Source organism: Diabrotica virgifera, chromosome 9, assembly GCF_917563875.1.
Source record: "Diabrotica virgifera virgifera chromosome 9, PGI_DIABVI_V3a".
NCBI classification, from domain to species: Eukaryota; Metazoa; Arthropoda; class Insecta; order Coleoptera; family Chrysomelidae; genus Diabrotica; species Diabrotica virgifera.
The window spans coordinates 185,700,625-185,724,661 of record NC_065451.1 but is presented as its reverse complement, the minus strand read 5'-3'; the positions used below and the strand labels follow the sequence as shown (position 1 = coordinate 185,724,661).

The 24,037-nt window shown below is 30.1% G+C and overlaps 1 protein-coding gene across 1 annotated transcript in view; it reads left to right on the top strand.

The window, feature by feature from the left end:
* The window catches only part of LOC126891812 (uncharacterized), a 999,773-nt gene that overhangs the window by 298,799 nt on the left and 676,937 nt on the right, over positions 1-24,037 (top strand). The gene's annotated exons all lie outside the window — the stretch shown is intronic.

Below are 24,037 nucleotides of genomic sequence, written 5' to 3'. Positions count from 1 at the left end.
AACTTGATTTAGTTTTATATAATTTTATTGAATTTTATGGAATTTTATCGATTTTCACCAGAGTTTATTTAATTTTATTTTGAATTGTTTAATTTTATTGATTTTTTTTTAATATTATTTACTTTTCCTTAATATATTTTATTTCACAAATTTTTATAGGGTTACGTTTAAGTTATGGTCCAACAAATTACTCGGGAAAAATGGCTTATTACCTCATAGTGTAAACGACGGCGTAGGTAGTAGACATTCATGGTCGTTATAATAACTTTATATAGCACCTATAAAGGAAAAAAATCGAAGCTTTAGGGTACTTCCAGGAATAATTTTAGGTCAACAGTAAAATTTAAAATGAGCCGGGCCGGTATAAAACCGAAGGTATAAATACTAAACCAAAGATAATTCTAACAAAAAACTGGGTTGATAATAATTTATTATTATCGTAGCACTACTTTTCAAATTTTTGAAAAATGACAGCTTTTCGAATATAAAAAAAATAATTTTTTGGTGTTGTCCGATTCGATCCAATAAAATTAGGTTCGATTTGGGATTTTTTTTAAATTTCATTTTATTTTATTCAATTTTATTGAGATTTATTGGATTTTTATATGGAATATTATTGAATTTTGTTGAGCTTCATTTAGTTCTATTTAATTTATTTAGTTGCTTCATTAATTTATTTAGTTACTTCATTTAGTTGCCTGTCAGCTCTTGTAACATAATGACCTAATTTGTTACCTTTGACCCACTTACAACGTGTGGGAGTCATATGTTATCCTAGGGCCATATCCTTAGGGATTATATCCATCCTTTGGAATTTGCTATGTTAGCATTTTGATGTGACTTTTAGTCCATTTTTGAAAGGCTTTGACCTTCGTATTTTTTGGTTGGCTCACCATGTTCTTGCAACACTGATGATGCTCTTTTTAGAGCGAAAACGTTCTGTTCGATGTTTGTAGCCCTATAGGGCTTTTTAAAATAATATACCTTTTACCAAGACCAAAATTTTTTATTAAATTTTACTTATTTAATTTAGTTCTATATAATTTATTTAGCCTTATTAAATTTTATTGAGTTTCATTTAGTTTTATTTAAATTTACTTAGTTCTATATAATTTTATTTAGCGTTATTGAATTTTATTAAATTTTATTGAATCTTTCTGAATGTTATTGAATTTTGTCGAGTTTTTCGATTTTCATTTAGTATTATTTAATTTGATTGAATTTTATTCAGTTTAATTTAGTTTTATTTAATTTTACTTAGTTCTATATAATTTTGTTTAGTATTGTATAATTTTATTGATGTTTATTGACTTTTATTGAATTTTATTTAATTTGCTTTAATTTATTTCATTTATACACATTTCTATAGGGTAACGTTTAAGTTATGGTCCAACAAATTACTCCGATAAAATGGCTTATTACCTCATAGTGTAACATACGACGTAGGTAGTAGATTGTCTTTATGGTCGTTAATGAAAATCAAAGGTGTAAATGATCAACCACAGATAATGCTAATAAAAGAACTGGATTCTTAATTATCTTAGGAATACTTATTTTTAAAATTGTTAAAAAATACCAGCTTTTCTAATATTAAAAAATATTTTTTTTCTATGTAATAGCAAAAATAGTTATTAAAATTACTTATAAACTGAAAAACTAAATCTTTTTCCATCAAGTTTTGCAATATAAAGTATTTATTAAATTTTGTTGAGTTTTATTGACTTTTATTGAATTTTATTAAATGTTCTGGAATTTTATATAATTTTATTGAATTTTATTTTATGTTATTTATTTTTATTTCACGTTATTTAGTTTAATATGATTTTATTGAATTATGAATTTTATTCAATTTTATTGTGTAATTTTATTTTATGTTATTTAATTTCATTTATTTAACCTAGTCATTTGAGAATATCGAAACGGAGTATACCGTGGTAGTAACTAATATATATCTAATTCTTTATTATTAGTTATAAATCTTGACATTACTAAAATGGCGTCAAAAACATTTAAAATTTGAGATTTTTGTGTAAAATATAAAAATAAAAGTATCTCGGTTACAACCTTACTGTATAACTTTTTTCCTATGAACTTGTAGTTTTGTCGAAAGTCGTGATAAATTATTTTTTACCCATAAAAACTTAGTTCCTTCTTACTTCTCCACCTCATATTTACCGTCAATTATTTTTCCTTTTATTTTTAGTATATTTGCTCCCTTTCCCAATAGGTTTCATGTTGTTACCATTTTTTTGCGGTTACAAAAGTTATCCGTCCTGGTCTATATTATATTTAATAGTAAGTGAGCCTTGGATGCTAAATTTGCAGTTACTAAAGCGTCATGTGGACCTATTGGGTTGTGACGATTAGGTCCTAAAACCAAAAGATTTTTGATATTTTAATTTAATTTTTTATTTCCAAAAATCTTTTTTTTTTCGATTATAGCGAGGTCTGTCCATAATTCAAAAAAATGTCTCGAACAAAAGTTGCTTAATTTTCAGTAAGAAATCCAAATCGGCAACTAAAAAATGTGGGTTATTATTTAAGATTTGAAAATAACCCCCCACCACACCTCCATGGAGTGTCGTGTTTAATGTCATTCGATAGATTTTGGAAAAATATTGCACACGTATTTTTCAGTTTTTTATTCAATGTTCATTTCACGAAGTATTTCATATTATAAAAGTGAATATATGATATAATTCACTTTTTTTGTGAAACTTTGTAACTCGCACATTTTCTTAAGCCCCGCTCAAATCGTCAGATTTTTTAAATATAATATACACTATTCTTTATGTACAACTTACCTTGACCACGTTTTCGAGTTTTTCTAAGGCCAGGTTTTTTTTACGGACTGCCCCCAACGGACGCCCCTGTATTAAGAGTCCATTTATTGTAGGGGCACATTTACAGTGTACAAGGTTTCTCCCCATGTGATTTTGACGCGCTCGAGTAACTCGCAAAATCCCCGTTTGGGCTCCCCTCCCATAATTATTTGAAGAATAAAACACAGGGTATATCTGCGATATTATATGCAATGACGAGACAGATGATTTTGTCAACCTTTTACTAAACCTACCGAAATTATAAACAAATATTTCAAATCGATATAGAAATAAACCTAATTTTCATTAGGTTCATACAGAAATATTTTGCCATTGTTAGTTTATACAAAACACACAACGAAACATTGAGTTGTTGCTATTTTATTTTGTCGTATACCTTATTGTGGATAATAAACATTTATCTTGTTTTTTTTTTTTCGAATCGCTTTTTACGCCACAAAATTCACTTAACATAATTTTAGGGAACCTTAGCTTCCACTACCTACATCTAAGCTGCTTATCTCTATGGATTCTTCGCAATAAAAAGGTTCAGTAGTTTCCTATTTCTGGCCTTATTGCGTTAAATCCCTTATAATAAGATGTTTGGCAATAAAAGACAGAATATGTCGGTGTCGTCGAAAAATTGGCTTGTCAATTTTACGGAAACGCCAAATAGGTTATTTTTATTTGTAGAGAAGTAAATTGTTTCTTTGAACGTCTGAAAACTCATATTTAGTTATTTTAGTTTAAGTTTAAGTTTAAATTGATAAGTTTATATTTTGTCAGTCTGTTTTGAAGTTATACTTCTTTAGGCGCGTTTGGGAGTAAATGTATATGTGCGCGAATTCATCAAACTTCTTGGTGCTACGCGCAGATGCAACGTCATAGGTATGCTCTGCTTGGGTATTACAATGACCTGTCAAAAATTGTTCAATATGGCGGCTAAGGGTAAACAAATGTTGTGTTTTTATTGTATTAGTTTTTATTGTTGTGAGGATAATAGCCCAGTCGGGATAGCATTTAACCTTGCATTACGAGCTGCCTCAAATTTAATTTTTCTAATCTTTAGGGGGGGCAATAGTAGTATAAATTTAAAATCTCGACTAGAGACCGTTGCGTTAGCCGCCATATTGATTTAAAACGAGAACCGTTTTTGTTTAATATCGCCGCCATTTTCAACTTTTCGATAAAAAGTGTGAAAACTGAAATTGTTGAAAATATGATTTTATATAATTTTGTTTATTAACTTTTTCTGGTGCGGTCGATATTTTTCGAGTTATGGTGAAAAATAGTGACAGTTAAAGCATAATTATTGATTTATTGAATTATCTCGTTTATTATTAATTCGACAACAAATTTGAATGTATACAAAAATGAAGAGAATTAAATTTTGAACAATTTTGTTATCCTTAATTTTTTTGATAAAATCAATATTTAAGGTAGTACGTATGCGATAAAGGCGCGAGTGTAAGACGTGATTGATTTTATAGCAATTATTTTTGTTCAATATCTCCGCCATTTTCAAGTTTTCGACAAAAAGTGTAACCACTGAAATTGTTGCAATTGCAATTTACTACAATTTTTCTAGAGAACCAGTGGCGGGTCTACAAGGGGGTGGGAGAATGGGAAAATTCCCCCCAACAGGGTCCAAAATTAAAAAAAAAATGTTTAAATATTAAAGTATGTTAGCTGACATGAAACTTAATTATCGACAGACAAATTCAACCAATCAAACCCGCTAGTTAATAAAACTAAGTGAGCTTAATGCATATAAGTTATTATTTATGTCTTTTATGTACTTAGTTTGGTTGGTGCTTCATTGAAAGTTTCAAAAATTGTATAAAATATTATTCTCTTTATTTTTTTTATGTACAATTATGTCGTAAAGTTAATAATAAATGAGTCAATTCAATAATTATGCTTCCCCTCCGCTTCCACTATTTTCCCCCCTTAACTCGGAGAATATTGATAGCATAAAAAATTGTGGAAAATAAATTGTAGGAAATTGCGTCTCCAACAATTTTAGTTCCTATCATTTTGGTCGAAAAGTTGAAAATGGCGGAGATATTAAGCAACAACGGTTCCCCATTAAAATCAATATGGCAGCTAATGCAACGGCGGAATTCAGTCGAGATTTTAGATTTACACTACTATTGATCTCCCCTAAAGAATAGAATTATAAAATTTGGGACAGCTCAGAAACAATATTCAATTCAGTAATTATGCTCCCCCCACCACTTTTTACTATTTTCCCACTTACCTCGGAAAATATCAACCGCATGAAAAAAATTGTTAAAGAGAAATTGAACGAAATCATATTTGGGACAATTTTAATTGAAAATGGCGTAGATATTGAACAAAACAGTTGCTACAAAATCAATCGGGTCTTACGCTCGCGCCATTATCGCATACGTACTACCTTAAATATTAACTTTAGTCAAAAAAATCAAAGATAATAAAATTTTGAATTTAATTCTCTCTCTATTTTTGTATAGGGACATTTTTGTCGTAAAACTAATAATAAACGAAATAATTCAATAATTATGCTCTACCTGTCAGTCTTTCCGCCATAACTCGGAAAATATCGATGGCACGAAAAAATTGTAAGATTATAAATGATAGAAAATCACACTTTCAGCAATTTTGGTTGTTATACTTTTTGTCGAAAAGTTGAAAATTGCGGAGATATTGAGCAAAAACCGTTCTCGTTTAAAATCAAGATGGCGGCTAACGCAACAACGCAATTCAGTCGAGATTTTAAATTTACATTCCTATTGACCCCCCACCTAACGATTAGAAAACTAAAATTTGGGGCAGCTCCTAAATGCCAGGTTAGGCCTCTTATTCGTCTAACCCGACTGGACTATACAGACAAAAGTAAGTTTATAATTGTAGTGACTTTTTAAATGGTTTTTAAAAGCAACAGGTACTTAGTTGTAAATGTTTTAGTATTGTAATAAAAAATTACATTCCTGGTAGATATATATGTGGAAGATATTATATCAAAATTATGCGTCATAATAATCATAGACACTTTATCGGAGAGTCTCTAACAGTTATCTCAAAGTGTTTACTATTATAGCTGTATCTTCAGTCATCAGCATATTTGATGTTGTTAACTCATAACTCAATTCATCGCTATTCTAGGTCGCTCTAAAGCTTCATGAAAAATATAATCACAATATAAATTGAATAGCATTGTCAAGAGATTATATCCCTGTTGTACACCCTTGTTAATATTTATTTCCTCTGACAGGGTTCTTCGAGTTTAATTATTGCTGTTTAATCCCAGTATAATCTTGGTATTAGCTGAATATTTTGATTATTATTGTTTGGTAGGGGAGCAAAGTATGCTAAATGTGCAGTCACTCGACCGTTATGGAAACTTATTGGGTTGTGAAGAGTAGGTCCTACAACCAAAAAAAGTTAAAGTGGGGACTTTCCATTCTTTAATTGAATTTTCCATTTCCAACAATCGTTTTTTAGATTATAGCGCCATCTATCCATAGTTCGAAAAAACTTCTCGAATAAAAGGTCTTATTTTCACGTAAGGAATCCAAACCTGAAATAAAAAATGGGGGTTCCAATTTAAGATTTTAAAGTAACCCCCCCCCCACCTTCGTCGGGGGTCGTGTTTGATGCCATTCGATAGATTTTTCAAAAAATTGAATAAGTGTATTTTTCAATTTTTCCATCTGATGTTTATTTCGGGAAATATCGCGGGATTCGTATTTAAAATTTTAAATTTGCTCCCCACTTCTCTCCGTGGGAAGTCGTGTTTGGTATCATTCGACAGATTTTTGAAAAATATTGAGCAAGTATTTTTTAGTTTTTCGATCTGTCATTCATTTCGCGAAATATTCGCTTTTTCTTGTGAAACTTTAGGACTCATACATTTCCTTACTCCCTGTTCAAATCGTCAGATTTTTGAAATATACACTGTTTTGCATGTAGGTACTTAACTTACCTTATCTTAATCTGACCATTTTGAGTTTTTCTAAGGATAGATTTTTTTTCGGCAACCCCTTAACGGACTCCCCTGCATTAAGAGCCAATATATGGTAGAGGTACATTTTCAGGGTACAAGGTTTCTCCCCATGTAGGTTCTTGTGTTTAGCATTGTCAAAGGCTTTGGTATAGTCAATGAAATAGATCCATTATCATTTAACAGATCAGACCTTTAGCTATATTTTTATTGAACATTTAAAAATTATCTTTTTTCTAAAAATATACAATAATAAAAAAAACGTTCGGCCAACTTGTATATCTGGACAAATAAAAACATCTTGAAAATCTTGAAAAATGTCGCAACAACACCTCGAATACACTATATTAAATTAGAAGAAATACCTTTCCACGCCTCATTTTCATTGCCTCCAACAACGTACAATAAAGCAAGAAAGAAAAACCCGAACCGCCAGCCCGAATGAGCAAAAAATAAGTCAAGCAAATATAAAAGGTAAAGCTAATATGGCGTGAACTTACAGAAAATCAACAAGGTCGCGGCTCTGGGGAAAATTTGCAATTAGAACTAAATGTGGATAACAAGTAAATGGGTTGGTTCGTTTAATTTAATTCTGTCTCCATCGAATAACTCACACTACATATACAGTATGGTGCAAATGTTTGGAATAAATTCGATATTTCGTAAACCGGTGACTTTAAGGAAAAATAACGAAAGAGGTCGATTTTTATTTTTAAATTACGATATTTTGGCATATATATCATACGAGTGACGTCATCCATATGGACGTGATGGCGTAATCGATAATTTGTTTAAATGAGACTAGGGGTCATATGATAGCTCATTTGAAAGGCTCTTCAATTCTGTATTCACTAATGTAAATACAGTAGAACTCGATAATCCCGACGTCAAAAATCTGGACAGTCTTTAATCCGGATTTGTATCTTATCTTGAATCTTATTTAAAAAAATCATCGATTAAGTCACCACGTCCATTTAGATGACGTCACTCGTATGACATATATGCCAAAATATCGTTATTTAAAAATAAAAATTGACCTATTTCGGGATCTTTCCTTAAAGTCGGTTTACGACATATCGAATTTATTCTAGACATTTGCACCATACTGTATAGAAGTCCCGTAAGGAGAATATTATATTCAGCAATATTTTTGGCTTTTTGAAACTATAGGTACAGTTGAGTCCCCGAGTCTTTACCCGTGCGTCATCATTTAAAGCATACGAAATAAGTCGGAAATTTACTAAACGCAACAGTAAGTGACAGAAAGTGGGTATTATTCCGATCATGGGTTATAGTATAAAATTTGACGTTATTAAATACTTAAATAGAATGTCAAATTTAAGTTTTGCTTTAAAATTTTGGTGCATAATTACAGCCACATTTGAAGTAGCTTAATAAATGTTTTATTATCATTGATTAATAAATAAACAATTTATAAAAAAAAATCGATAAAATGTTTTCTTTTTGTTATTTTATTCATTTTGGCGGAACATTAAACACAAGCATTCCTTAACTGTGTCAACAATGAGGTTATTTGTACGTTGTAAAAATTTATCGTAAAATAACATAAACTTATCATAAAATTTCTAACTCCAATACAAAATTAGTTGTGAAAACAACTGTTTGTATACTATAAAAAACTTCAAAATGCAAAAATTCGACAAAATAACAGCAAAAACTTCAACAAACTGATAGTTACAAAAGTAAACAAACCAAAACGTCAGAAATTGTACTTAAAATATGCGAAAACATCCCAATCGTCTTTCTTTGTACCTATCTCTTGTCAATGCACTGAGTTTAGATCGTTCATAAAAATAACATGTGTTTTTACTTAATAACAGACGGCAGCTAGTTTGCCATTAGTTTCATGCGTGGAAGAGAATGATGCCAGATCAAAACTATTTGTTTTATCTCGCCAGGTAATAATGACGCACGGGTAAAGACTCGCGGACTCAACTGTATAAAGGTTGGCATATTTGGTTAATAATGTTTCAATTCTACAGACAAATAAAACTGTTTGTTGGGAATTTAGTTTAAATAAATTCTCTTGTTCTTTTAATTTTGGACAAATTATATATTTTTAAATTTTATTTTCTACTTATTTCGGCATCATAAACCTAGATGGGTCTTCACCTGTACCTGTCATGTCTGGATATGTCGTTCATTCAGACCTCTCTTCTGCCATTGTCTTATATTCAGAGTTTTCAGGTCATCGTCCACGTGATCCAATCCAGCACCAGGTCAAAGCGATATAAAACCAAGAAAAGGTACTGAACTTAAAAAAATTATTCATTGAAAAGCCCTCTATACTATTGCTCTACTGCCATTTTAGGCTCCAAAGAAGATTTGTTCCAAAATGTTTAGTCCTTTTTGTTTACAACTTTTTTATTTTTCAATTTACTATCAAAATTAATAGAAATAAAGTTGCAGATAATTTAATTTCCTACAAATATTATCTCATAAATTTTTTTGTGGAGTTGTTCGTTTACGAGATAGAGCGCGAAAATCCTGTGCACCTTTTTCCCAAGATGGTGGCCAGGGGACAAGTGAGACGACCTCACAAATTTGAACTTAAACTTAATACTAAATACTAAAGCTTAATACAGCAAAAAAATAAAATTGCTTCCTCTCACAAATACGCGATAAGGCCTAAAAAATGTAACATTTCGATGGACTATAACCACAAACTTTATCTCTGTTTTACATATTTGTTTTATGTGAAACTGTATTCTTCCCTTTAAGTATCTTGGCTTTGTTCGAACAAGTCTGATTCCCTATTACATATTCTGTCTACGTACTTATCACCAATCTTTTGCAATTATTGTGTATTTCCTTTTTCCTTCTGCATTTATCACGTAATACCCAACATACTTCATTCAAGAATAATTTATTCAGAGCCTATTACCAGTTTTCGTACATTATATGGAAGAATGGTTTAACCGCCCCATAATACTTAACCCTTAACTATAAAATGCTCCAAACTAAAACGGCTTAAAGCAATCCTTTTGTGTTTGAAGGGATTTGTTGACAAGTAATTAATTGAGTTGTTTAAAGGGAGATTTAATATTTTATATGCTTCGTCGATAAATTAATATGCTTTAATAGAATTTACCCCGAAAATATGATTAATCTTCATAGTATTGGAAATATATTAATTAAACTTTAATGAAATGATAATCGAAAGAGTTATTATGTCTGATAGTGTGAAAAACGTATTTTTTAGAGCTTTCTATAAAAACAGTAAGTTAAGAGAATTGTTCATATTATATGTATACAAAGATTAAGAAATCTTACGTCTTATAGGTATAAAATCCTCATAGAGGAGCAATTGTTAACAAACAACCTATTAAAATTAAATTGATACAGGGCTAGGCTTCTGATTTAGGGTTGAAACCCTTACAAATATTAAATATCACATCGAGTTGCTTAGAGACAATATAGGCGAGCGGGAGCAACCCTTAAAATTACGTTATACCGACAACGAAAATCAACTTTAAGGTGAATGACCAATTTTGATGATTCTTTATGTTTTCGAGGTCGTTGAATCTGAATATGAAGTTTATTTTTATCTGCAGTTGCGAAAAATTAATGCGAAAAATGCGAAAAATAAATTTTGATGATTTTTCGACTTTACCTTGCTGTATTTTTGGTCGCTGTAAATATTTCCTTTGAAAAAGTTTACTGTGTCTTGTTTGAAGTAATTGGATAGCAACGAGTTTTGTCCAAAATATTTAAACAAATTAAAAGGGGAGTTGTTAATTTTTAAACATTTTTTCGTAAGATTTCGTTAGTTTTATATTTACTTAAAAAAGTTGAGTGACAAACTTTTCAGTTTATAATTTTAACTACCACACCAATAAGATATTATTCATGAAGAAGTTTTCTGGAAAATATTAATTCAAAATAACAGGAAAAAAGTTATGTGACTTTATACATGAACGGCACTCCCCAAAAAAGCTTATTTTTCGAGATACTGTGTGGTGTGATAGCCACGGTTTGGTGAATGTCTAATTTTGGTCATACTGTATGTTTTTGATGATGTTGAATACGAAAATGAGGTTTATTTTGAATTTTACGTGGAGGAACAATCGTAATATTGCCCTAAAATTAAAAAAACAATGAAATCACATTTTCTGCGTTTAACTTGCTACAACTCTGTTGTTTCATTTAAATATTTTTTTCTGAAATTTTTATACTATATATTTCTTACCTTTCTGAAGACAATGGTACCTGTTTCAATATTTCTGTCTTATTGTTATAGAAGTTATGAATTGTTTAAAGTAAAAGGTGCAGATTCCTGGATTGCAAAGTTTAATCGCAAAAGTTGAGTGACAAAATTTAAAATTTAGCCTTTTGAACAAGTTTTTGTTAAAATATAGAGTACAAAAAATAAAATGTTTTATAGAAAAAAAAACGGCGCAACTTTTAATTTTAAGAAAAACGTGATTTCATTTTTTTAAGGTAAATTGGCGATTTTGACAATGTTTCCCTAGTTAAAATTCAAAATAAACCATTTTTGTTTTCAACCCCATCAGAAACATAAAGTAAGACCAAAATTAGCTGTTTACCACACTGTGGTTAGTATCTCGAGAAATAATCGTTTTTTTTTTTGGGGGGGGGGGGGGAGTGCCACTCGTTTATAAAGTCACGTAACTTTTTTCCTATTTCATATTTTCACTTGAAATTTTCCACAAAACTTCTTCATGAATTATATTATATAGCTGTGTTGGTTAGGGATGGCGGTTGTTGACCAAAAAAACGGTTTTTGGTTATAACGGTTTTTTTACTTACGGTTTAACCTGGCGTTTATAACCGGTCAAAAAAACCGGTTGTTCCAAAAACCGGTTTTCGGTTATTTTAATCAAAAGCAAATACTCAATAGGTTATAATGCTACATTTATATTGCACTTTATTTTTCTCAATTTTCCTCCCGAAAAAGTCCCCAACCAATTCAACCTATAAAAATGTTCCCAGGAGCTTTCCAATTACCCTAAAAATGGGCGAAAGTACCCCAATCTCTGATTCGTCGCTCGTTATAGACGACGTCGTCGTATATTGCGTTGTCAATAATTGGGATATTCCCAAAAGTGATGTTCCTACCGATCTACCGAAATGTCCCTTGGTTCTATCGAGTTTAAAAAAATATCCAAATGACTTATATTTTACTTAAAAATAAATTCCATACACCAATTCATTATTTACTTCTCTATTGCCATCAAAAAATTTCAGTAGGTAATATTTTTTAATACGTTTGTATAATACCTACCTTTTATTTCCTAAGAATTATTTATTGTTTAAAAATTTCATAATGGAGATTCCTAATCGTATTTCGGTATTCACATTTCATACATAACAAGAGTCTCAAGTACTCAAATATAAACAATTTTTTAGATTATGGTTGGAATATCGATTTCACGCAGATCAATCACTTTTTTATGTAAATATTATCATTTAAGTCTAAATAACTATTCCCAAAATTGTTTCATAAAAGTCGATGCGACACTTTCGTCCAGTTTTCTATTAGTAAATATAAGTTGAATTATGGTAGTTTGGGTTAATTACTTCGCATATTATTTATAATACATATGATTGAGATCGAAAGTAGATCATAGAAAATTCTTCATTTTTCTCTAAATTAATTTTGTTCCACAGGTAACTTATTCGGTTTTTCACCGGTTATTACTTTAAAAAGAAAAACCGGCTATAACCGGGACAAAAAAATTCGAATTAAAAAAACCGGTTTTAGGTTATAACCGATAGGTTTTTCCCATCCCTAGTGTTGGTGAAAGTTATAAACTAAAAAGTTTGTCACTCAACCTTTTTAAGTAAATATAAAGCTAACGAAATCTAACGACAAAATGTTTAAAAATTAACAACTCCTCTGTTAATTAATTTTTCGCATTTTTGCATAAAATTTGATTTTTGAGCATGTTCCACCAATTCTAGATGAAAATAAACTTCATATCCGGATGCAGCGACCACGTAAATATAAAGAATGACCAAAATTTTCCATTCACCTATCATGGTCGCTTTTTAGATTTCTAAGCCTCAAATTAGGGTGTGCCGCTCGCCTAATAGGGCTACCACCTTGTAACGTGAACAGCTGTTTTCAGCAATCAGCAATCAGCAATTTTACTATTTTTTTTTTCATGGTATGGTGCAATTTCCCTGTAATTTTCCATGGACTTTCATCGAGTGACGTATAATTTACTCGTCTGTCAAGTGTCAAGTTTCCCAATGGTGAATATTTTGAAGTAATGTGAATTTTCGGATTTTAAGGTACAGTGACTTTTAATTATAAAATTTTGATAAACTATTAACGTATTTTTTTTTATCACAAGAAAATAATTTTTTTTTGAACTTACAATATAAAAAAAAATATGAAAAAGTAAATCATCATTAAAATAAAAAGAATTGTAAAAAACAAAATAATTGTGAGTTAATATTAAAATTTATTTGAAACTTTTTGAAATATTTGAAAAATATTAAAAGATTCTTGGAATGATATTTGACAAGTGACATAGGTGACTTTAGTTGACAGTTGATATTTTCAACTAAGTAAGTACTACGAGGAGTAGTCAATAATTCTTTAAAGTAAATATTGTTCCCTGGATGAATATAAATTTGGTTTTAATACAAATGCTATACAGTGCGGTAGAATAAGTGTTGTCCCCCACCCTGTTAACTTGTTTATTTTAAGAATATAAGCAGAACGCTCGGACAGGTTGATTTTTAAACTAACCATAGTATATTATAGCATCAACGTTTCGAACTTTACGCTTACGCGACCCCTCTTCAGGTGACAGGCATAACTTTGATATTTTTAAATGGTAAAGTACATCATGTGATACCTCATTTAACAGCTTTTAAAATATTGATTTCAAAAATGTATAATACTTTGATCCTTTTTGAGATCGTAGGCCCAAAATTTCGGCGGAACTCTTTTTAAACGCATTTATTTTTTTCGAATTCTGAGAAAACTAATAAGTATTTTTGAAAAATTTAAACGCAGAATGAAAGATTAGATTATTACTCAGAGCTGACAGTCCCTCAGAATAAACAAAAAGTTTCTTTTGAATGATATATTTGAAATTAAATATCACACTAAATTTTCTCTTTTTTCCACCACTATGACTTATTAAAATAAACATTATAGGAGTTCTCAGGGACTTTGAACCATCGAGAATACTGTAATATTTCATTCTGCGTTTAAATTTTCCAAAAATATTTATTGGTTTTTTCAGGATTCGAAAAAAAAAATGATTGCATTTAGAAAGAATTCGACCGCAATTTTTTGCCTAAGCTCTCAAACAGGATGAAAGTATTATACATTTTTGAACTCAGTATTTTAAGAGCTTTTAAATGAGCTGTCACATGATGTACTTTTCTATTTAAAAAAGTGAAAGTTATGGCTGTCACCTGAAGAGGGATCGCGTAAAGTTCGAAACGTTGACGCTATAATATACTATGGTTAGTTTAAAAATCGACCCTTCCGAGCGTTTTGCTTATATTCTTAAAATAAACAAGTTAACAGGGGGGCAACACTTATTACACCGCACTGTATATGTCTTAAGTATGTCAGATATCAAATCAATAACACAATAAATTTATTGCTTATCTTTTAGTGCACCATACCTATGTTATAGAAAAGTAGATATTTTTATCACAGGTAATTAAAATCTTTGATGTAATTTAGAAGGTTTAATTTTTGTTTATATGTTGTCTTGTTTATTTATCACTAACCCATTAGCAAAATTGTAACCACAAATTAAAAGCTTTAGAGTCGATTATAAAAAATCTTTTTACCCAGTTAGAGTCAGATGTTGGATCATATAAAGAAAAATTCTGGTAAAGCGCCCTCAAGAAAATATAGCCAGGATTTCTTCAACACCCAGGATATCTGTGTAAGTACCCTTGTTTAAATTGGTGATAGTAGTAAATAGTTCCTAATCCATAACTTCTGAAACGAACCTACAACTCAGCTCTCCAACCAAAACACGAGCAGCCGTAGCAAAGTAGTTTTTAGAAATATTCCCTAGTTTTCTCCAGACCCCCTTGTGTTTTAGTGTTATCAACCTCATACCTTTTGAGAAGCAGTATGTACACTTTCCAAGCTTGTCTTCTTTTTAATTTTCTAAACTCTACAATATGCTTCGTCGATAAATATGTTTTAATAGAATTTACCCCGAAAATATTAATCTTCTTAGTATTAGAGATATATTATATTAATTAAACTTTAATGCAATAATAATCGAAGGAGATATTACGTCTAATATAAACTAGACCTAAATTAGAGTTTGGCTTTCGTCGAAGGATTAGTGTTGATAGACTGGTACACCCGAGCTAAACAGATTGAAATTTGTAAGTAATTACTAAAACCTTATCACAACCAACTTTGGAGACGAGTTGAAATAATGCAGTTCTAAGATAAATTATAGTTATTAATCTCTTCGTAATATTGTTCAACATAACTTCAAAGTTATGCAAATTCTTCACAGCTATAGGAGTTATTTTGCTTAGTATAATTTTTTAGACTGAAAATAAATTTATTTTTTAGAATATTTTTCGTATTTTTTATTTATTTTAAAGACCCAAGAGCTATTATGGCATTAAGAAGATTGATTCCATACTTTTGTTTTTACTGGATGTGAATGTAACTACACAAAATGTAAAATATTTTTTTTATTTTTAATTATTTATATCAAATTAAATCTATTGTGTACTGATAGTGCAGGTCTTATAGTCCTGTAGTGCAGGTATAACAAGTCAATAAAAGGAATGTATCACCAGTTTCAAAAATGTTTGTTGCCCCGATGGTTCTGGGTGACCCTCATTATTCGATTTGCCACACAACTGATCACGTTTTGAATGTTGTTTGGGAAAAGTGGACCAATATTCAATGAGAGACAGTCGAAGCTCTTCACATGTTAAAGAGCAGGTATACTACTTACACACCTTTTGAGCAGGCTCCATATAAGCTCATTAGGATGAAAGTCAGGACTTTGAGCAGGCCAGTTCATTTTTGCAATACCAACATCTTCCACATACTGCAATACGATCCTTGCCGTATCTGGTCTCGAAAATTTGCATTTCGAAACACTTCGAATAATAATACTGAACTTGCAGTTGCAAATAAAGTGGTAGATTTTGAAGATTTCTTTGAGTTACTAAATCAAGTAGATATAATACAACCCAGTTATCATGAGCACTCTTTATTAAACAGTGTTGTTGTAAACAACTACCTTAAAAATTGGTCAAAATCTGTTTGTATTTGTACAGATTCATCCAAAAGTTCAAATGGTACTGGTTGTGCCTTTTATATTCCAGATAAATTTATAGAAAAAATGTTTAAACTGCCCTCAAATTTCTCCATTTTTAGTGCCAAATAGTTCTCCAGAAAATTGAAAAAAAAAAACAATAAAAAATATGAAACAAAAAAAATTCAAAAAAAAACTATATTAATAAAAAAAATTAAGAAAACAAAAATTACTAAGAGGATTTAAACGTCCGAGGGGTTGAACCGGGTTGACATCTTATCGTAGTGACAAAAAAAATCAAAACAAAAAAAAACAAAAAAAATATACAAAAAAGGATGCGTTCATTTTAAATATTAACATTAATAATTTTATTTGTAAAATGTCTACACTATGTGTTCTTGATAAACATTAAGTATAATATATTTATAATATTTATCAACATAGTATGTACATTAGCTGTAATAAGTAGGTAAAATAAGAAGTAAAAAATTTAATATTATTATAATAACCATGTTTCACTAATTGGCAATATCGTTAATACATTTACTTTTTATTGAGACTGGCTGAATGACTATAGTCCAAGCCAAAAAAAAAGTGTCTGGTCTCGCATTATCCTGCATTAACAGAAGATAATTACTAATTAACTCAGCATATGGCATCACCTGATGTTCTGACGAAAACATTACTGAGTCACCACTAAAAGCAACTCGGTGTGACCGAATGCAGACAGGGTAACGTTCTCCAGCCCTTTTTTAGACCTTATTTCGACAACTTTACCATAAATTAATATTCAACACTCATCCGTAAACAATCTTTTTTTTTTTCAATCGATGATTGTCCAATTGCCATGTTCACGGGCAAATGCAAGTCTGTGTCTTCTGTGAGCAGCCGTAAGTAATGGCCCCGTTGCTGGATTTCAAGCTGTCAAACTCTGTTCTCTTAACCTTTGTCGTACAGTAGAAATGCTGATTAATGGTCCTTGGGCTCACTGAATATTACACCAGGGAAATAAGGCAAAAATGCACCATGTTCGAGACACTTGAGCAACCAGGTTGCAAATGGGTTTTTTCGCTACTATATACCTAATACATTATAAATACAAAAATGCCCGTCACAGTTCGGACGAGAAATTTAGTTATTAACAAACAAGGGTCAAAAATGAGAGTTTTTTCGTTTAAATCGCTACAGGTAAAAATAGGGTAATTAAGTGTCTTATTTATAATATTTTTCTTCTAGTAGATGAGCCAAGGTTTAAAATAGCGTTTTTTGAATTTTGGTCCGGTTATTTGTTGCTTCGGATATTGCAAAATAAACTAAAATTTCTAAAATAAAAAATTTGCTATAACTTCTGTGAAAATGAATTTAGGACTTTCATTTTGCACGAAAAGTTGAGTCAAACAGTTCGTACAATCCACAAAAAATGTTAAGACGATGCGTCAATTAGTTTAAATTTAATTCAATTTGTTTATCCCAAGGAGCTTTTTTTTTTCGCAATTTTATTGTTCAGAAAATAATAATAATACAGCACTTGTGTGAAAAGAACATGAAAGAAGAATAGTCATGCTTTCAAAGCGTTTAAGAAAATCATTAAAAAGTCATTTTTGTCACTCAGAAAACATTTTATTAAAATAGGGTCATTTTTGGCATAGTGGCATAAACAATTTAAATAACTTTGTTAATATTAACTGTAGGCTAAAACTACAATGGAATTTGAAAAACTGGTATTTTTATACGAATTTTCAAAGAAAAACTTTTCGCCTAGGTTAATTACGGTCAAAGTTAGCCACTTTTTTTATTTAATTGACGGCTACTTCGTTTATAACAATTAAGCAACCTAACTAGAACCATTTTGAAGTTGAAGATAATATATATGGGTTATGTGTAAAAGTTTGAGTAAACTTTGAACCTCAACAGAGTGGTTAGTAAAGCTTTAAAAATGGCGTCCGAACGGAATTAATTCGTGGTCGGTGGAGGGGAATTACTAAAATACGTGCATTTAAAAAATGAAACTGATTCGGCAAACATATGCTGCGATTAATATCGCTGGAACTTGTTGATAGATTTTGATCATAATTTTTTTAACTTGTATGTACTCATAGTCTTATAGAGTACGTTATGTACACACAACCCCACCTAACATTATAAAATGTTAGGGGGAACTCCCCTTATCACTCAGGGATATGAAAAATAGATTACGACCGATTCAAAGACCTACCGAATATACATATATAATTTTATAAAAATCGGTTAAGCGGTCTCGGAGGAGTATGGAAACTAACACTGTCACAGGAGAATTTTATAGATGTAAATATATAGATGGCTATTAACAAATATAGGTCGATGATAGAAGAGTGAAAATTATGGGTTGTATGTATTTTTTAATTCTACATCATATAAAATTAAGGTAGATAATTTTGTCAAAAAAAAATAAAAAAAATATCAGGGGTGCAACCCCCTTATTACTTATGGGTATTAAAAATAGATTAAAACCTCTTTAACGTCCTACAGGATAAACGTGTAAAATTTTATAAAAATCGGCCAAGCCGTATCGGAGTAGTATGGTAACTAACACTGTTACAGGAGAATTTGATGTATATAGTAGTAACTGTGAATTAGATAATAAAAGTGGCTAACTTTGACCCTAATTACCCTAGGCAACAAGTTGTTGTTCTGAAAATTCGTATAAAAATACCAGCTTTTGAAATCCTAAAGTAGATTTACTCTATAGTCAATATTAACAAAGTTATTCAAATTGTTTAGAAGCCAAAAATGACTCTATTTTACTAAACTGTTTTCGGAGTGATAAAAACACTTTTTAATGATTTTTTTCAATAATTTAAAAATATAACTATTATTCTTGCATGTGGTTTCCACAGAATTGCTATGTAATTATTATTTTCTGAACAATAACGTTGCGAAAAAAAGCTCTTTGCGATAAACAAATTAAATAAAACTTAAACTAATTCACGAATGGTCTTAAAATTTTTTCTACATTATACTGAACGTTTGACTCAATTTTTCGTGCAATATGAAAGTCTTAAGGCCATTTTCGCAAAAGTTAAAGCACATTTTTTTTTTGAAATTTTATTCTTATTTTGCACTTACCGAAACAAAAAAGAATTGGACCAAAAATTCAAAATTGCCATTTTAAACCTTGGCTCATCTACAAAAAAGAATATTAAAAATAAGATATTAAATTACCCTATTTTTATCTGTAGCGATTTAAACGAAAAAACTGCCATTTTTGACGCTTATTTGTTAATAACTAAATTTCTCGTCCGAACTGTGACGGGCATTTTTGTATTTATAATATATTATATATATATTTGTATATAGTACCAAAAAATCGATTTGAAACCTGGCTGCTCAAGTGTCCCGACAAAGACTTTATTTCTCTGGACTATATGGCTTTGGAGCACTTTAGCAGTTTGCGTCCAGCCTCGGAATGCATCAAGAGTAGGAAAGCGATCTTCTCTGATTGTAGCCTTTCTTTTAGCACCCGTACTTGGTCGTCGTTGATGAGATCCAGTTTTAAGAAATACTTGCTAAGCTCTATGTACAATTTGACCACTATCATTCAGTTGTCTGACTCATCCCTTAACTTAACTGTCAACATTTTACCAATTCAGATTAAATAATAGTATAACTAAAATTAAGTCACGTTGAATCTTTTTTATTTCGAGCTCTCACATTTCAAATTAAAAATTTTACTATAAAAAGTTGGAAAAATAGATTAAAACACCCAGTATCTTTGCTACTGATAAAGTAAGACACATTAAGTATGGTATTTTTGAAATCGCCCCTAATTGTTCCCTTTTTTCAGTTAACGTATGTTACTTTCCCAAAGAAACACCCTGTATGCATTTGTTTTCACTGTCTGACAAATGACTGTTCAAAACATCCTTCTAAAAACGCAACTACTTTTACACATTACATCCCTATCTAAAATATTTTCTTCGAAGACACTGTTTATATCTCGAATATTTTTTTTGCTGTTAATTGTGTGGAATTACTTTTTACATGCGGCAACTTTCTTTTTCCGTGATTTACAGTTGAAGATAATAAGATTTTCAGATTTAATTTCGTTCCAGCTTTTTTACTTAGCCGTTATCAAATTAAACGACAAAGTTTTTTAGCTGAGCCACAATTAGGAATATTTATGGTTTCTTTCCAGAAAATGATGTTATTTTGTTTGAAATAGAAAATTGTAGGAATAAGGAAAGATGAGAAAAGCAAAAGTATGAGAAAAGATGAGAAAAGTATATAGCAAAAGTATACATTGACGAGCTAGCTAATTACCGGCAAATACCGCAAAAGATGGAAAAGATAATACCATGTGAAATAAAACGGGATGAAACTAGCTAAGGTGGGAAATTTAGCGATAGAAACCGATAAAATTGACCTCTTTTACATAGTTTCCCACCTTTAGACGTATCGGACGAATTTGGCAACTAGCACTATGACAGTGTCAGCTTTAGTTGACAGACAGTTTTAGTTGACATACTTCTCCGATAAGTCTACAGGTAAGAAACTATCAGTATAATGTCCAATGTATCGGTTTCTATCGCTAAATTTGCCTCATCTGCTAGTTTCATCTCTACAGTCAGAACGCTAATAGAGAAAGCCAATGAATATCACTTGAACTTATACATTGGCTTCGTTGATTATGAAAAGGCATTCGACTCCATAAAACTTTGGGCAATAGAGAGAGCTATGAACAACGTGTTGTCCGATTTAAGTAATTATCTTAATATGTTATAGCCTTATTCTTTAACAATCTCGCTGTTATAATATTGTTGCTAGACAGATAAATTGTCATTGTATACCAGGTCAGTTTCTGACTGTTGTCCGATTTAAGTGATTTTTTTATCTGTTATAGCCTTCTTCTTTGACAATATCGCTGTAATAATATTGTTATTAGACGAACTAGACAGAATATCAAATAGAATATGAAATTGGGTGGATATAAAATTCTTAGCTGTATGTCAAAAAATACGCAATAACTACGTCTTAAAACCTACCAAATCCTATTTGCATATCTCAACCAGTTTTACAGCAATAAATAAACCGTCAACAAAAAATGTGTGTAACAAAAAATTAAATATCCCGTATCTCGGAAAAGAAGCATTTGCGGACGTATATGTTTATAAAGCAAACGGTCATTATGTTTTCATGCAGAATTACCCCTTAAAGTTTGTCGCACTTATTTAGAAACACCCTGTATTGGTGAAGAACTTGCCTAGTTGTTAAATTACCTAACCTTTTTATTATCCAAAATAAGCGAATCACTCAAAAAACATAATGTTAAGAAAACCTGAAGCTATACTTGTCTTTTAATTTCAGCATTTTATAAATGCTAGAATATTCCAGATAGGGGAGTGCAATTAGAACGAAAACATGCATTGTTTCGGAAAAATTCAAACATGCTTATATTTTTCTAAAACCTTTTTTGTTAGTTTATATACTTGTTAAAATAAAAAGTTCTACTCGCAGATTTGTCCGCTTATTGTTTATTAATTGTTTAAACAATAACAATTGTTTTGTATTAATAATTTTAAAAATGTCGTTAAATTCATAATTTTACTTTGATATAATATGTTTCTATTTTGTTTTTGATTATTCTGAATCGGAATATGGCATTGCAATTTGAAAATTCTTATACAGAAGCTCTTACACAGTATGTCTGCGTAGCTAGGAACCACATGGAAAACTTTTTTATTATCAATTTTACGAAAAAAAGTTATTCTTCATAAAATGCTCAGGATAGTCAAAAATCTAAAACTCAACCATCAGATATCAAATTTTATCAATTTTATACGAGTTATGTCAAAAATATGAATTTAGTTAAAGAGTAAAGTACCTTTATATTCCAGAATATCAAAAAATGATATTATGAAAAGTTGTTTGAAATTAGAAACTATGTTTAAATATACAATTACATCATTCTAGTCAAAAAAAAATTTCAATTTTTTCTCAAATTACGGATACTACTCATCATCATTTTATTACAATTATTATAACTATTTTATTATCACCTTTACGAAAAAAAGTTATTCTTCATAAAATGCTCTCCCTGGTCTAAAATCTAAGATACAACCATCGGATATCAAACTTTTTTAATTTTATACGAGGTATGTAAAAAATGTGAATTTTTCTTAAGAGTTAAGTGCCTTTATTATTCACAATATTTTAATTAGAAGGATGTAATTGAACACTAAAACACATTTTTTATTTCTAAACAACTTTCTTAATAATAATTTTCGGTATTGTGAAATGTAAAGGTACTTTACTCTTTAGTGAAATTCATATTTTTTGACATACCTCATATAAAATTAAATAAATTTGATATTGGATGATTGCATCTTAGATTATATACGATGCAGAGGATTTTATAAGGGATAACTTTTTTTCGCAAAACTGATAATAAAAAAGTTATCAATAGGTTCCAAATTACGCAGACATACCGTATAAGAGCTAATAAAATTTTTTTTGCTGAACGTTTTTTATTGTTGAAGTTTATTATTAAATGTATTTTATGTAAGTTTTACAGAAAAAAGTGTTGACCACTTTGTATAAACATTTTTTTAGCTGGTAATTTTCGGTTCTTGTATTACATTTTTGTTAGCCTTCTTAATTTTCTCAAAAAGAAATAGTTTATTTCATTTCTATAGTAAAATAATTCAGTGCATTTTCAAGATTACATCCTATGCTTTAAAAAAGCACTTTTAAAACTGCAATAAATCTGTTCAAACTTGAGTAATACCGTTTTAAATTGGTGGTCATTCTATAAAACTACGAAGATTTTAAAAATTAAATTATTTCAGACGTCATATCATTTGAAATAAATTTTTGAGATTTTTTTTGAATGAAACATCATTTAGAAAGATGCTTGAAAGGTAAGTTGTGCAAAATTGGGAGTTTTATAACAAAAATTGTATTAGTTACACATGTTTAAATAATTTTTAAACAAAATTCATGTAAGGCTCATTTTCCGTACACACCGTACTTATGCCCACACATTTTATTTCTTTTTATTATTACCATAAGATAGCTTAATTATTCTTCTTTCATGTTCAATTTGTAAAATTTCATTTGATCTATTAGTTAAAGAATTACATTAAAATAACTCAACCGTGCACTTCGCCGTACGCTAGTTTACAGTGCGCCAATGTTTGTGAGAAGGCTGACTTAAGCGTTATAAATAAAAAATTATAGAAGATACAGATTTAATTTTAGAAAAAATTTTTATAAGTTTTTTTTGTAAAATTTTGTGAATTTTTCAATGGTCAAGTCAGTTTTTTTTCTAAAATTTATATTTTCGGAGTTATTTAAAAAAACATCTTATTTCGTAGTTCGTTTGTTTAATAAAGAGTGAAGCACCCACTTCTCGAGTAGAACTTTTTGATATGTTGTTTATTAAACATTTCTTAGTGAAATTACCAAAAGTTCTATCTTGTTTGATTTTTTCCGAATTGAAAATCTATATGCACTCCCCTAAGAGGGTGTGGTGAACTTTGAGAAAAAACCACAGTTTGATTGGTACACCCGGTATACAATGACAATTTACCTGTCTAGCAACAATGTTGCGATATAGCAACCAATAGCGATATTGTTAAGGAATAAGGTTATAACATATTAAAAAAATTACTTAAATCGGACAACATGTTTAAGAAATTCGATATATCAAAAATAACCCATTTTGTGGGTGGCCCATTTTTTCTGACTCGCAGTGTATATCGTGTCAAGTGTGTGTCTCTCTGTTCGTCTAATTGATAGCGCATACTGTAACGTATGATTTTTCTGTTTGAATGGGGTAGCTTAATAAATGACTAAAGTTTTACAGAAATAGGCTAGCTGGAAATTGAAGAGACTAAACAGAAGGGCTCAGGGAAGGATCAGGCCGTATTTGCACGCCCTAGTAAGACGGTACCTACTGAAATACTTGAATGATAAAGAAAATAAATTAATATAAG